This window comes from Mirounga angustirostris, unplaced genomic scaffold (assembly GCF_029215605.1).
Source record: "Mirounga angustirostris isolate CCGP_5_RB_7025 unplaced genomic scaffold, mMirAng1.0.hap1 SCAF_2, whole genome shotgun sequence".
Classification (NCBI taxonomy): Eukaryota; Metazoa; Chordata; class Mammalia; order Carnivora; family Phocidae; genus Mirounga; species Mirounga angustirostris.
In genome coordinates, this window is record NW_026991710.1 from 72,842,790 (window position 1) to 72,856,128 (window position 13,339).

Consider the following 13,339-nt stretch of genomic DNA (forward strand, 5'->3'; position numbering starts at 1 on the left):
TGGCTTGCCTTTCCCCTCTAGGGAGAACCCTTTGAACCAGCGCTCCAGAATTGGGAATGGAGATGATGTCTCACTTCTCTAGGAGGAACACCCTTACTCTAATAAGTAGGGAACTTGGCAGAGATGGTAGCCCTTTTTCTTATCTTGATCTTGAATCTATATCTTAGGAGCTTGATGATGCAAGAGTGATCAGGACCCAGTATCACTATCCAGACATGCGTAGGGTAGTCTTCTACCCTATGTTCCTGCTTGGAATAGATCTTTTGCAACACAGAGCTGGGCAGAATGAGCAATGCTGGTGAACTTCTCCTGGGGAGAAACGATAGCTCTAGACAGGGATCTGGGGTGGGGGGGAGTCCTGTGTTCTTGATTACATGTGCCTGTAGAAGAGGCATGGGGAGTCAGTAAGTGGGTGGCTCAATGCTACTGTTTTTATTGAGATTTATTAGGTTTAGTTGAATAAGTGTTTCTCATGTTGCATGCCTTAGAACAATTTCCTGATATTTTAAGTGGTTGCTTTAGGTAATTTTTACCTGATATGATTGTTTCACTGAGAGAGGGTCCATAGAGTTCTTTACACTTCCATTTTGGAGGTACTCTCTTATTTTAAAAATAAGGAATCCCAAAATAGTTCTTTTTAAGTGGAATCTCCCTGTACTTTTCTTAACATTTACTTTCATTTACAAAAATTTGTGTATGTTTATAAAAAGGCATACATTGATATAAATATATATCAATGTATATATATATATATATTCCTTTTTATGAACCTATTTTTTTCTACCTGTATTTATTCTGCCTCTACCAGTAAATGCCCTCTTTTTCAGTTAAATGATAGATTTTTTCAAAGCATACATCCAGGAAAATTTATTCCAGTGCTTTTCATTAGCAAGTAACAATAGTTTAATAAACACTATCTTCCAGTCCTTTTGGAATCAACTGTTAATTCCAGTTGATTAATTTACAAAGAAAATTGTAGCAATTACATGGAACTACTTGAATCAGGATGATCATCATATATTTTTCTCATTACAGAGATCTACATAGGAAGCAACATCACAATTAGAAGGTTACTTGGTAACCATGAAATCTGAACAGTAGTTCATCTTTGATAATTGGAAAGATTCATAGTATCAGTCTATTTTGTTTTGCCCATCTTTTTGAATCCTTACCCTCTCTTCTCTATAGTCAATAAATATGAATCAATTTATAGGAATATAAGCTATAAAAATTAGGGCATCTCAAACAAACATAAGGATAGTATTTCTAAAAATTTAGTGTACAAATCAACAATGGCAAATGCAAAATTTTGACATTTATAGACATATTTTGCAACCTCAGCATTTGGACTTTCTAACAATTTCAGATTTCTATTTCTAGAATGAGCTTTATAGAATCTACTGATTACAGACTACATGTACAGACTTTAAATGCAATATATTATACTGAGATTATAACTGCTGTCGATAATGTAAAGAAGAGTAAAAGAGCACAATTTAAGCAAGATAAATTTTTAGAAAATAGATCACCAGAGTACAAGTATGATAATATCTAACATTTGCTTTCTGTGTTTCAGATAGTGTTCATTTTACTTGTGTGATGTCATCCAGTTGTGACAATAGCTAGGAATTTGTTGTTTATTTTTTGCTTATAGAAGAGGAACCTGAAACTCTGGATGTGTATGTAACTTATCTAAGTTTGTACAGCTAATTGATGATGAAACTGTGGCATTCACCCTGACAGCCTAACTCCAGAGTTCTCACTCTTTACTCTGCCACATTGCATCCAAGAGTTTGTAAAGATTTTTTCTTCATCTTTTATAGTTTATTTCCTTAGGTTTCACACATTTGAAAACCATATTTATTGATACTGTTCCAGATCCAACTGGAGTTCTCTCTGTTCTTTTAACTTAGTGTCTATTTAGAATGCTGGGGGAGACCATTCTTGTAGTCATAGAAATTTCCACCAGGCTTTGTGACCTGTCCCATTCTGTCTATTGCAAAAATACATAATGTACAAGATAGTTAAGATAAAGAAGGATATATAAGTCAAAGCCAAAGCATAGTGTGCGAAGCATTATTCTAATGCCTTATGAATGTTATCTCATTTAATCCATGGTAAAATTCTGTAGAGTGAGCATTGTTGCCTCCAGCTTTACAGACAAACAGTATTAGAGTCAGAGAGGCTAACCAATGTGCTTTTGGCTCTACAGTATATAAGTACTAGATCTGAATTGTGCCCATTTGTTCTGAAGACATTGCTCTTTTCAGTAGTCCCTGTCCTATCCTAAAATGTTTACTGAGTACTTGGCATTGTAGACTCTTGGAGTAAGCTGTCATCAGAATGCTTCTCTGGAGGTAGTTATTATTAACCATATATTAAGGATGAGAAACCAAGAATTAAAAAAAAAAGTAGTCATAAGAAATAAGTTTACATAACTCACCTTGAGATTGCTTATTATGGATTAATAAATGGGTTAAATTATTAATAATTAACAATCAGCCAAAACATAGATCAATAATAGTTTTATTTTATTCAGTGTTACAGAAAATGTGGTGGTTTTAATAGTAGATATAAAACTCACTTGAAAACTAATGATTTTTGCAAATGAAAAAATAGCATGAAATATCAGTGTTCTATGTCATAAAATGTAATTTATCAATAATACAGCATTATTATTCATTATTAAATATTAGTTACCAAAGTGAGTACTTAATGATTCTAGGACAGAGACCCTGTACATTTTTTTCTTTAATTTGAAAACAAGACACATAATGGCCATTCAATAAATGTTTATTAAGGAAGCAAACAAAATGTATTTTGGTATATTTAAAACTCGAATGAGCAAAGCAGGGATTTGTGTTGGTTATGGTGGTGGAAAAGAGATTCAATCTGGGCTAGGTAAACTATGGCTTCTATTAGTATGGGTTCTCCAGAGAAACAGAACCAATAGGATAGATAGATAGATGGATAGATAAATATAAAGAGATTATAGTTAAAATTCCAGGCCCATACCCATACCATACTTTAAGCAAATTAAATATATAAGAATTTAGGATAGATACATTTATGAAAATTTTATTAATTTTTAAATAAGGAATCCCAAAAGAGTTCTTTCAAGTAGATTATACATTACTGTATGGAATTGGGTCATGTCGTTATGGAGGCTGAAAAATTCCACGATCTGCAGTTGGCAAGCTGAAGACACAGGTGAATCAGTGGCCTAAGTTCGGTCTGAATCCATGTCCTAAGACAGGAGAAGATGGATGTTCAAGCTTAAAGATAGACAGAGAGAGCAGATTCTCCCTTACACAGCCTTTTATTCTCTTCAGGTCTTTCATGGATTTGTTGAGGCCCACCAAATACCTGGGCAGCCTGTGATTCAGTCAGGCTGACACATAAAATTAACCATCATGTTGATCAGTTTTATGTTAACTCCAGTCATTTGCAAAAAGGTGATCTTGAAGTTAAGATTCCAGGTTAATGGTAAGATGATACAGAGTTTGTAGCCAGTGAATATATTTTGGTGTTTATAAAATAATGACTTTAACGCCTTAGTCTGTATTTGACAGCTATTGATATTGACCGCTACTGATACAAGATCACAGAAAAATAATTACAAATAAATTATTTATTCATTTAAAAATTTTATCAAAATGAATACTTAATGAAAAATTCGGAGAATTTTTGAAAAGTTTATGATTTCAAAAAATATAAAGTTTCTTATAGTTACATTCCTCAAAGGAAAACAGTCATAATGGTTTGATACATTTCTTTCTAGTCTTTTTTCTATATGAACAAAATTAATTACATGTACTGTATTTGTTTGGGTCTGACAAGAAGCAGACAGCAAAATGGGACTAGATGTGCAAGAGGTTTAATGGAGGATAAAGCGGAGACGGAGCGAGAGTAGTCTTGGAGTCTTCAGACCGTAATGGAGATATGACATCTATGGGAAAAAAGAGGGGAGGGAGAACTGGGTAGGAAGAGCCTCAGATAGCAGAACCATTGAGTAAGTCTCAGCCAGTCCAGTGGGCAGTCCTCAAGTGAAAGTTGCCCCTAATAGGAATCCCATGTCTGGTAAGGAATGGTCTGATTCTAGGAGCTCCCTTGTGCTTAGTCATTGGCTGGGAAGAGACTAGGGAAAGTATAGCTTCAAGATGAATACTGTGAAGGATCCCAAGGTGAGGCAGCTGAAGGCTATCCATCAGTCATGTTTCTTACAGGTGGTTCTCTTGAAGGAAAGATTTGAATGGAGCACCTATATGGCTGCCCCATATATGCATACTATGTTTTACTCAGTATAGTGTATATTTATATAATGTGTTTCTGGCATTAGAAAATTTATTATGAAATACTTCCTAATCTTTCTAGATGCCAAATAGTATTCAGTTGTGTGTCTCCAGTGAGATTTATTCAGCCAATCCAATATCTGAATTACTTAATTGAGAAATATTTTATATCCATTGTGTAAACTGATAGGGTATTATCATATTTGGTATTTGATTCATGAGGTGCTTCTTAAATCATAGTAGAGTAGTCATATATTTTGTCATTAAACATTCTCAGACATAGTATCCAGTGCATCTCTCAAATTTACAAGATGCAGCGAAATCCTGACATGCCCAGACTAGTCTGTAATGCTTTAACAGAATCTTATTCCCTGAAATAGTTGTTATTAGTTTAAAGAAGATTCTATTGTCATATTCTTACTATGTGATTTATATATAGGTTTAATTTAATAGGATAGAAATTATTGGAGGTGGTAAGTTTTTTAGCTAGATGGAGATTTTCATTTTATTCTTTATATACCTTTAACATTTTAAAGATGTCTGAATAATTCTCAATACACTTATATAAAATAATAGAATTATACTTGAGTATTTTTGAAGTAATAGGAAATTTCTGGTAATTATTGAGAACTTTTGGACAGATTTGCATGTAAGAAGCCTTTGCTTGGGTCCCTGGTGGCTCAGTCCATTAAGCGTCTGCCTTTAGCTCAGATTATCTCAGGGTCCTGGGTTCAAGCCCTGCATCGGGCTCTCCCTCTGCCTACCGCTCTGCTTACTTGTGCTCTCTCCCTCTCTCTCTGTCAAATAAAAATAAATACATTTTTTTTTTTTTAAGAAGCCTTTGTTGGGGCACCTGGGTGGCTCAGTTGGTTAAGCGACTGCCTTCGTCTCAGGTCATGATCCCAGAGTTCCAGGATTAAGTCCTGCATCGGGCTCCCTGCTCAGAGGGGAGTCTGCTTCTCCCTCTGACCCTTTCCCCTATCATGCTCTCTCACTCCCTCTCTCTCTCTCAAATAAATAAATAAAATCTTAAAAAAAAGAAGCCTTTGTTTAAAGAAATTTTTGTAATTTTAGTATGATTTGAGTCCCTGGGTCTTTAGTTACATGGATGAGATAAGACAAACTCTTGGAATTTCCAAACTATAGATTCATGATTTTTTTGTTTTTGTATGAATTTCTTGCCTTGCAATAAGCAAGAGTAAATAAAATGGCCTTCAGGTGCTAATACCTTAGCAGGAAAAGGGGACTAATGTAGTTGAAACAAAGCAAGCAAGGGGGGTATAAGATCAAAGAGGTAGGACTTTGTTGAATGTATATAACTTATTTGGATTTAAATCTAAGTATAATGGTAAGTCTTTCAAAGCCTTTAAGTGAAGGGATAATAAACATGATTAAAAACAACCAACAACAAAAAACCCTGTCCTAAATATTTAGAAGAGATTGTAGACAGATGGAAGCAGAGTCTAGTTGTAGACTTGAGTGGCTTGGTAAGAGATGATGGTTAAAAAGGGTTTGGCCATAAGCTGCAAGATTGTTTCATAGGAAAATGAGGTATTCTAATGCTATTAGTGATTCTTCTTGTAAATTCACTAAAATGTATCCCTTTAAGGAAACATTTAATGTTATAACTGGTTCCAGTATAGGTGGTTGATTCAGAAAACAAAACAAAACAAAATAAAACCCCACAGGATAAATACATCCAAAATGGAGACCCAGTAATTCATAGTCAATACACTGGAGGAAAAACAGAAGTTTACAAATTTGCTTGAAAAAAAGTAAAATAAAATAAAAAGTTATCTTAGGTGGTAATTGCAATGATGACTTCAACATTAGGAATGAGTAAAGAATGATCCAGTGTTGATTTGGGGAAGAAATTTTGCAGACATAAAGATATAATAGAATTACGCAGCAGTCTTCACCTGTGACTTTTAGAGCACCGTCATAAAGAGGATTTCTTGTAAAAATAAAATATTTGAGGGCTTCATCAATTTCTTCAAGGGCATAATCTGTGTTACTAAAAAATGCTTTTCCATTGCACAAAGTCTGTAACTATTCTTTTCAATTTGCTTTTCTTCCATAAGTCTGTGTCTTATAGTTCTACACTTGATCTTAGCCAAAAGGCCGAGAAGCGATTGTGTCTTATAGTTCTGATTTGTCAGTATCTGTGTGTGTGTCTTGAGCAGTTTTCTACCTCACCTTCATCAGTTTAGTGAAATTTTGCAGTTTTTGCATGCTCTGCAATCTCATTTTGGAATTTATTGCATTTTTTTGGCGTTGCATTTTCTGTTATTTACAATAAAAGTCTAACTCATGGAAATGTTGACATGATTTCTGGGGAGTCACTAGTATTAACTGGGATGAGAAATTTTATTGGCTATTAATATTATAAAAAATTAGTTTATCACACGGTATTTTCATCATGTCATACATCCCATACAACATCAACTAAAAAGATTAGAACAAGAACATCCTTAATATTGTAATACTTTCCTATTTACTGTAATACTTTCCTATTTGCTGTCATGCATTTTGTAATGCCTATGTATATACACACACACATATATACATACACACACACACACACACGCATGCACACACACACAAATGCTTCTAAACTTTCTTTTTCTCCATCTGGTGTTAATTAACAAATCTGCTGCCCTATTAAATGTATATGTAGCTGTCTAGCACTCTTTATTATTACTACTTTTTCTTTGCTTCAGTTATGGTGGTGTCCTGGATGATTGGGTTTGAACATTTCTACCTATCTAAGCATTTAATAGTCCTCTGTGGAATATTAAGGTTATCTTGACCATTATTAATTGAAGGTTTTTCATTTTTTTATCACCTTAGTTGGTATATTAATTTTGAATTTATTCCTTCACAAAAAGAAGGCCTCTTAACAAATTCCAAATTACATTTCCCACTAACATAACCCATTTTCTTTTTCTGATATTTGTTGTTTATCCTCCTTATTTTAAAGAAAGGATATAATTTTTCTTTCATCTCCATAAACTACAAGAATACTTTAAATATAATATCTAGTAAACAATATTCTGTATTTCAGATAACTTGTGTATTATAATCTTTAACTTTGTGAACAAATAGACTTTTATGGGTTTTATGTTGAGGAGAAAAGGACATGAACTACTTGTAATCTCTTACTTGACCATTTTTAAGTTCTTAAAGTAATTATGCCAAAATTGGTATAATTGATACATGGTAATTATACCAAAATAATTATACCTGCTTATATTGCCAGGGCAATACAGTATAATTAATTTTATCTTTCAAACTTTATCCTTTGAGTGGATTTCAAGATGGATATTGGCATTAAAAAATACATTGAAGAAAGGTTATTTTAATGTTTAAATAATACATATTTTTATATATACATATATATTTATATGCACATCAAAGTTAGATGATAATCATAACTAATCAAGTATTAAAAAAACTAACCTGGTGGATTTCTGGTAAGTGTTTAAATTTCACCTGTATAAATTAGGGCTGTTTAATAATTTTTTTAATATAATGATATAGAAATTAAAATGTGTTATTAGGTGATTACATCAAATAATTTTAAAGACATTTTTGTTCATATTCCTATATTTTAAAGAATGCCAGTGAAAGAAGCTATGAGAAATTAAAATCAAATATTCTATATTCTACTATGAGGTTATGTTTAGGGTTAGTTCAAAATCAAATGTATCTTTCTGAGTGTAGTGGGGAGAGGATATTTCATACTTAGTGCGGAATCCAGCTGTTTTACTCTATGAAATATTAATTACATGATTTTAAGGATAAGAATCTCTTTTATAGTTCTTCTATGAGAGAAATAATTTGGTCATCATTGTATTTCATTTTCTTGATTGAATAAATATATAGAATAAAATGCACTGCCATCTTCTGACAAATCACATCCTGAGGCTCTGATTAAATACTTGTATTATAATCTTACAATATTTTTAGCCTTTCAAATACGGATCTAGTTCTGCTATAACCTTTAGATATTTTGCAGCAATGTACTTAACTTCATTGGCTGTTTAGCAGCCCTAGATATGAGGACCCTGAGATTTTAACATTTAGCTTTACATTATTTCACTTAAGACCCTAACTATAAATATTTAAAACTGCAATCAACTGATAAAACACAACTCTAATAAATGTAGTAATTATTATCATAATAGAGCTGACAAAGACCACCATCATTCATTTTAAAATTTGAGTATTTCAGGTTATGTGATTCAGTATAAAAGTATTAAAAGAGAATTAAGAAAATTCTAAAATCAGTACTCCCTCCCTCCCTTCATTCATAATTGTTGTTAGAGAACTTAATAATCATCATTATAGAACTGATATTGACTGTCATATGACTTAGAGAATTCATGAAATTATTTCCTCTACATTGTACATCATTGCTGATTTCAAGTATGTATAAGATTTTCATCTGTACATTCCCAAAACATATTTTTTAATTGGGGTTCTTAATCTGATCAAGCATTTTCCTCAAGATATTTTATTTTGATTTTTTTTTTTTTTTGAGAGAGAGAGAGAACATGAGTGAGGGGGGGAGAAGGGGCAGAGGGAGAGGGAGAGAGAGAATCTTAAGCAGGCTCCATGCTGGGCATAGGACTCCATCTCACCACCTTGAGATCATGACTTGAGCTGAAAACGAGTCAAGACAGTTAACCAACTGAGTCACCCAGGTGCCCCTAGAAATTTTATTTTATAGTAATGAATTTTTATGCTAACTCACAAAACAAATTTATGTGGTTAATGTACATAGCAACATCATTTATCATATTGCATTATCTCCCAAATATATATAACTTTGCTTCTATTGAAAAACACATTCTGAAGTCAAGCTCAAAACATGAGGGAAATTCTCCTTATTCCACAGTTCAATTTAATAGGAGTAGTGATTTCCTCTTCTGTACTAAGTTAGAGCAACAAAACTTCTAGGGACAATACATAGAGGGGAAGAAGGGAAGGAGGAATCTGTGCATCCTGGCATTCTTTCAGGTTGTTGGGTCTTATCAGCTGTGTTGTGATGGGAACAGATAAAACAGCCCTAGGGGTAAGAAAGCCCTCTCTTCCTTTTTAAGTATGCAAATTAAAAACATTCATAGGTGGATACTATTCATACATGTTTTTAAGACATTGAATCCAGTGACTCCAAGTCTTCAACATCATTTTGTATCCCAACTTCCTGCTATCCCTAGTTCTCACCCCATTTGACTTTGAATGAGAATGTTTGTCTTGAAGTAGAGCTTTATCAAAACTTTAAGGAATCATATTGAGGAAAACACATGAGACTTCTGTTTAATTTGGTAGATTTATGTCATCAGATATGGAAGTCACGGTAAAAAAAAAAGTTCATTAAAAACATATTGAAAAGTCATTTACATACTGTGCAATTTTTTTCGCATTACTTTATCACCATCTTTGCTTGAACACATGCTGTCACATCTCTTTTGCTATTGAGGAAACTAAGACTTGACAAGGTAAAGTAGTGGAGGAAGGGAGGGGTGAATAGGCACAGCACAGAGGATATTAAGGACAGTGAAAACACAGTGTGTGACACCATAATGATGGGTATGTGTCATTATGCCTTTGTCCAACCTCATAGAATTATAGAAAACATTAAGAGTTTAGGACAAAAATGTGATTTGAACATCTTAAACCTAAGACCGTATCTTTAGTAATTCAGTAACATCCTAACCCACAATTTAGAATAATCTGACATTTTTTATTGATTGTTATTAATTTTTTCTCTGTGTCTCTTCCATCTTCGATGTTTTAGCAGAAAATATCGTTAGAAATGTTTCTAATTCAAATTGCACTGAGGAATTCTCTTTCATAGAACTGAGAAAAAGGAGAAAGAGGAAAGAGTAACAGCTGTTACTGAAAAAGAGAGGTGATAGTATATAAGTCAAGGAAGTGAAAATTTGATGTCTTTGGTGATTGGCAAATCATGTATTTAATCTCTTTAATGACCTTAGGGTTTTTCCATAAGAGAAAGTTTATAGCCAGGAGAGTGCAGGTTAAGGTGGAAAATAGCACACAGGCTGCCAGTTTTTTCCACCATTGCCCATGTCACACATCATATTCTATGAGGGCACTTTTTCCTGCTGAGCTTGGATAGACCTCCCAACTATTCTCAGTACTTCACTCTGACTCCCACTGTTTAAGATGGGCTTGAGATGAAACCTGTTTCCCACTTTGAGTGTAGTGTAATCTAGTCATTACTGGAATGTGTAAAATTTTTATAAATATGTAGATTTAAAGATACTTATATTTTGTTGGATGCCTGTTTATTCTGAAATTTTCTGGAATAAAAAATAGGTGGACTATATGCAATTAGTTTTATCAGCATGGTGTTAGAATGGGAGAAGGATATAATGAAAAGGGTGGGGATCATATATCAATCAACTGTGGAAGCAAAGTGTGGGAACTAAAGCTAAGGCTTTATAATATCCATCATATGTGGGAAGAATTAGCCACATAGCAATAATGTAGAGTGAAGAACAGAATATTTACTAGGAAGATAATGGAATCTCCAAGGTGAGGTAAAGCAGTGGAACAGAAATTGAATCAAAGAGCTAGCACAGTACCTTGGCATTTCCGTGATGAAGACAAATCTTGTGTTAGACTCTTTTTCTGCCTCTTGCTGTATTGTCTTTCAATTTTTTTTTCTTCATTATGTAGAAGTAGCTGGAACAAACATATCAGGATAAACCAGGTAGGGGAAATAGTTCCTTACTGAACCATCTTAAAACACAGACAGCCATACCTATCTTTCTACTGCTTCTAATGATTAGTGTAATCCATAGGCTGTAATAGGATAAAATGTTTTAGGAACCCACGCTCTAGATGTGACTTGCTCTTTGAAGTAGCTGTGGCTTGTATTAATGTGAGCTGTGAATGAGAATAGATCATGTGTTAAAATTTGGTTATGTGGCCTGTGAATGCTAATCATATATTAAGTAAGAGCTTATTGTGAAATTAGTCTTTGACGTTTTTTCCTGCCAAGACAGTGTTAAAGAGTCTAAAAATCTCATGCTATAAAAAATGAGATTTGTCCTGGAGAGGGGGACAAATACTTTTCAAAAGCCCATGTTAATAAAATATGAAATAAAAAGGGATTTGCTAAACAATGTGAAAAAAAAAAAAAGCAAATTCCAAAGAGTTGCTAAGAGGAGGATTACAAACTCATCAATCTTATTAAAGTGTTTTCCCTATTTGATCTCAGGAATCTGAGGACTGAAGGAGTAAAGCCACTATTCCAAATATGGTAGACAGATTGTGATGATGAATCTTTTGGCCTGCAAAAATATTTCTCTGGACAAATAATGAGGTCATATCACACTCTATCCCCCCCTTTTTGTTTCCTTCCTCTCTCCCTCCCCCACCTCCTTTTTTTTTTTTTTTTCTTTTTCTTTTTAGATCACAGGGGCTGATTGAACTCTTATATAACTGCTGGAACACCCCCCCACCCCCCCCCCCACCAAATAAATGGGCCTCTATTTTAGGGGTTGAGGTCTATGGACTCATACAACGTAACCAAAAAAATAGAAATCTGGAGTCTATAAGTCAGACCTAACCTAGGCCCTCATTTACATGTGCATATAATTTACCCAACTATTCTCTTCTCTCCTTCAGTGAGTTACCAGAGAGTCTCCTTGCCAAGTTAGAAAATTAGAATTAGAAAGCCAGACTCTCCTGACATATGAGAATGTCTTTAACCCATTAATCTCAATATTTTATCACATTGGTTGAAGAACCATTGGAACCCTTCCAGTAAAGTAGAGATAAAGCTCTAGAGTCATGTTTCAGCGTTGATCATTATCTTAGCAGTTCCATTCCTGTTGCTTTGCAGATCACATGGTCACATTACTTTGCCCAGTGTTTGCTCATATATAAAGTTATTAAAATTAAATAGGGCTCAAAACTTTTGAAATCATACTGGTATTTACATATATCTGTACTATTGAAAAGCATTTTAAACACAATGGTCTCAATTTGTTTACTCAACCATTACAGCTATGTGGTAGTATAGTTTTAAGAATATTTTTGTCTATTGCTGATTTGGGTTACATAGATTCCCTCTCCCCAACCCCTGCCCAGGTAATTTTTTTTTTTTTTAACTCACCTCTTAAAGTAGAGAAAAAAAATAAACAAACAGAATTATGCCTAGTAAAGCAATTCATAGGAATGAATCACTGACATTCTCAAGTCTATTTTTATCTATGTTAGCTTTTTTCTTTACAGTGTTGTAAAGTCTGAAAACTATGAATAGTAACCAACCCATTGAAAATACATGTATAGATAGATAAATGCACACCATTTATAATTACTTCATAATTCTGAAGTTTGTTTAAACTTGAACATAAGCAGAATTTTGTGTAACGGAGACAGCATTAGTTTATTCACTGAAAAAAATCCAACTTGAGTCACTACAGGGATACCCATGATTGACGTGCCTGTTTGGCTGCGTTTCACTCTCATATATTTTGATGGAATAAAAACACTGTATTTTCTAAAATGAATTTTAAAAAGGCACTAAGGATGACTGGGCAAAGCATTCTGTTATCGGTGGTAGTGTGCTCAGAAGCTAGTGTGCTCAGAAATCCACATTTATGTCTGCAGCTTTGGAGAACTAAGAACCATATGGTATCTTGGTTTTATACTTCCTGAATCAGCTTAATTGCATATGCATGATAATTAGACTTGAATAAATGTGTTTGAGTGCTTTTTAGTTGTTGATATTTTGTCATAAAGCTTTTACTCCAGTTTCATTAAAAGCATTTTTAACTGTACTTGGTTTATAAGTGGGTTATCACTTTATATTAATATATGTCATATGCTATATTATTTATTTTTATGCCAATAAGAGCACTGTTTTGTGTGTCTGTTTTTCTGAGTGGTTATTAATGTCAAAATGATATTAAAAAGGGGCTAATACTTCTACAAACAAGGTTAAGTTATATATAAATACATTTATACATACATTGCATATACGTTTTTATTGTTGCTAATAGTTACAG

The 13,339-nt window shown here is 33.5% G+C and overlaps 1 protein-coding gene across 12 annotated transcripts in view; it reads left to right on the plus strand.

The window, feature by feature from the left end:
• CCSER1 (coiled-coil serine rich protein 1) overlaps nucleotides 1-13,339 on the plus strand; it is a 1,348,832-nt gene that overhangs the window by 115,102 nt on the left and 1,220,391 nt on the right. The gene's annotated exons all lie outside the window — the stretch shown is intronic.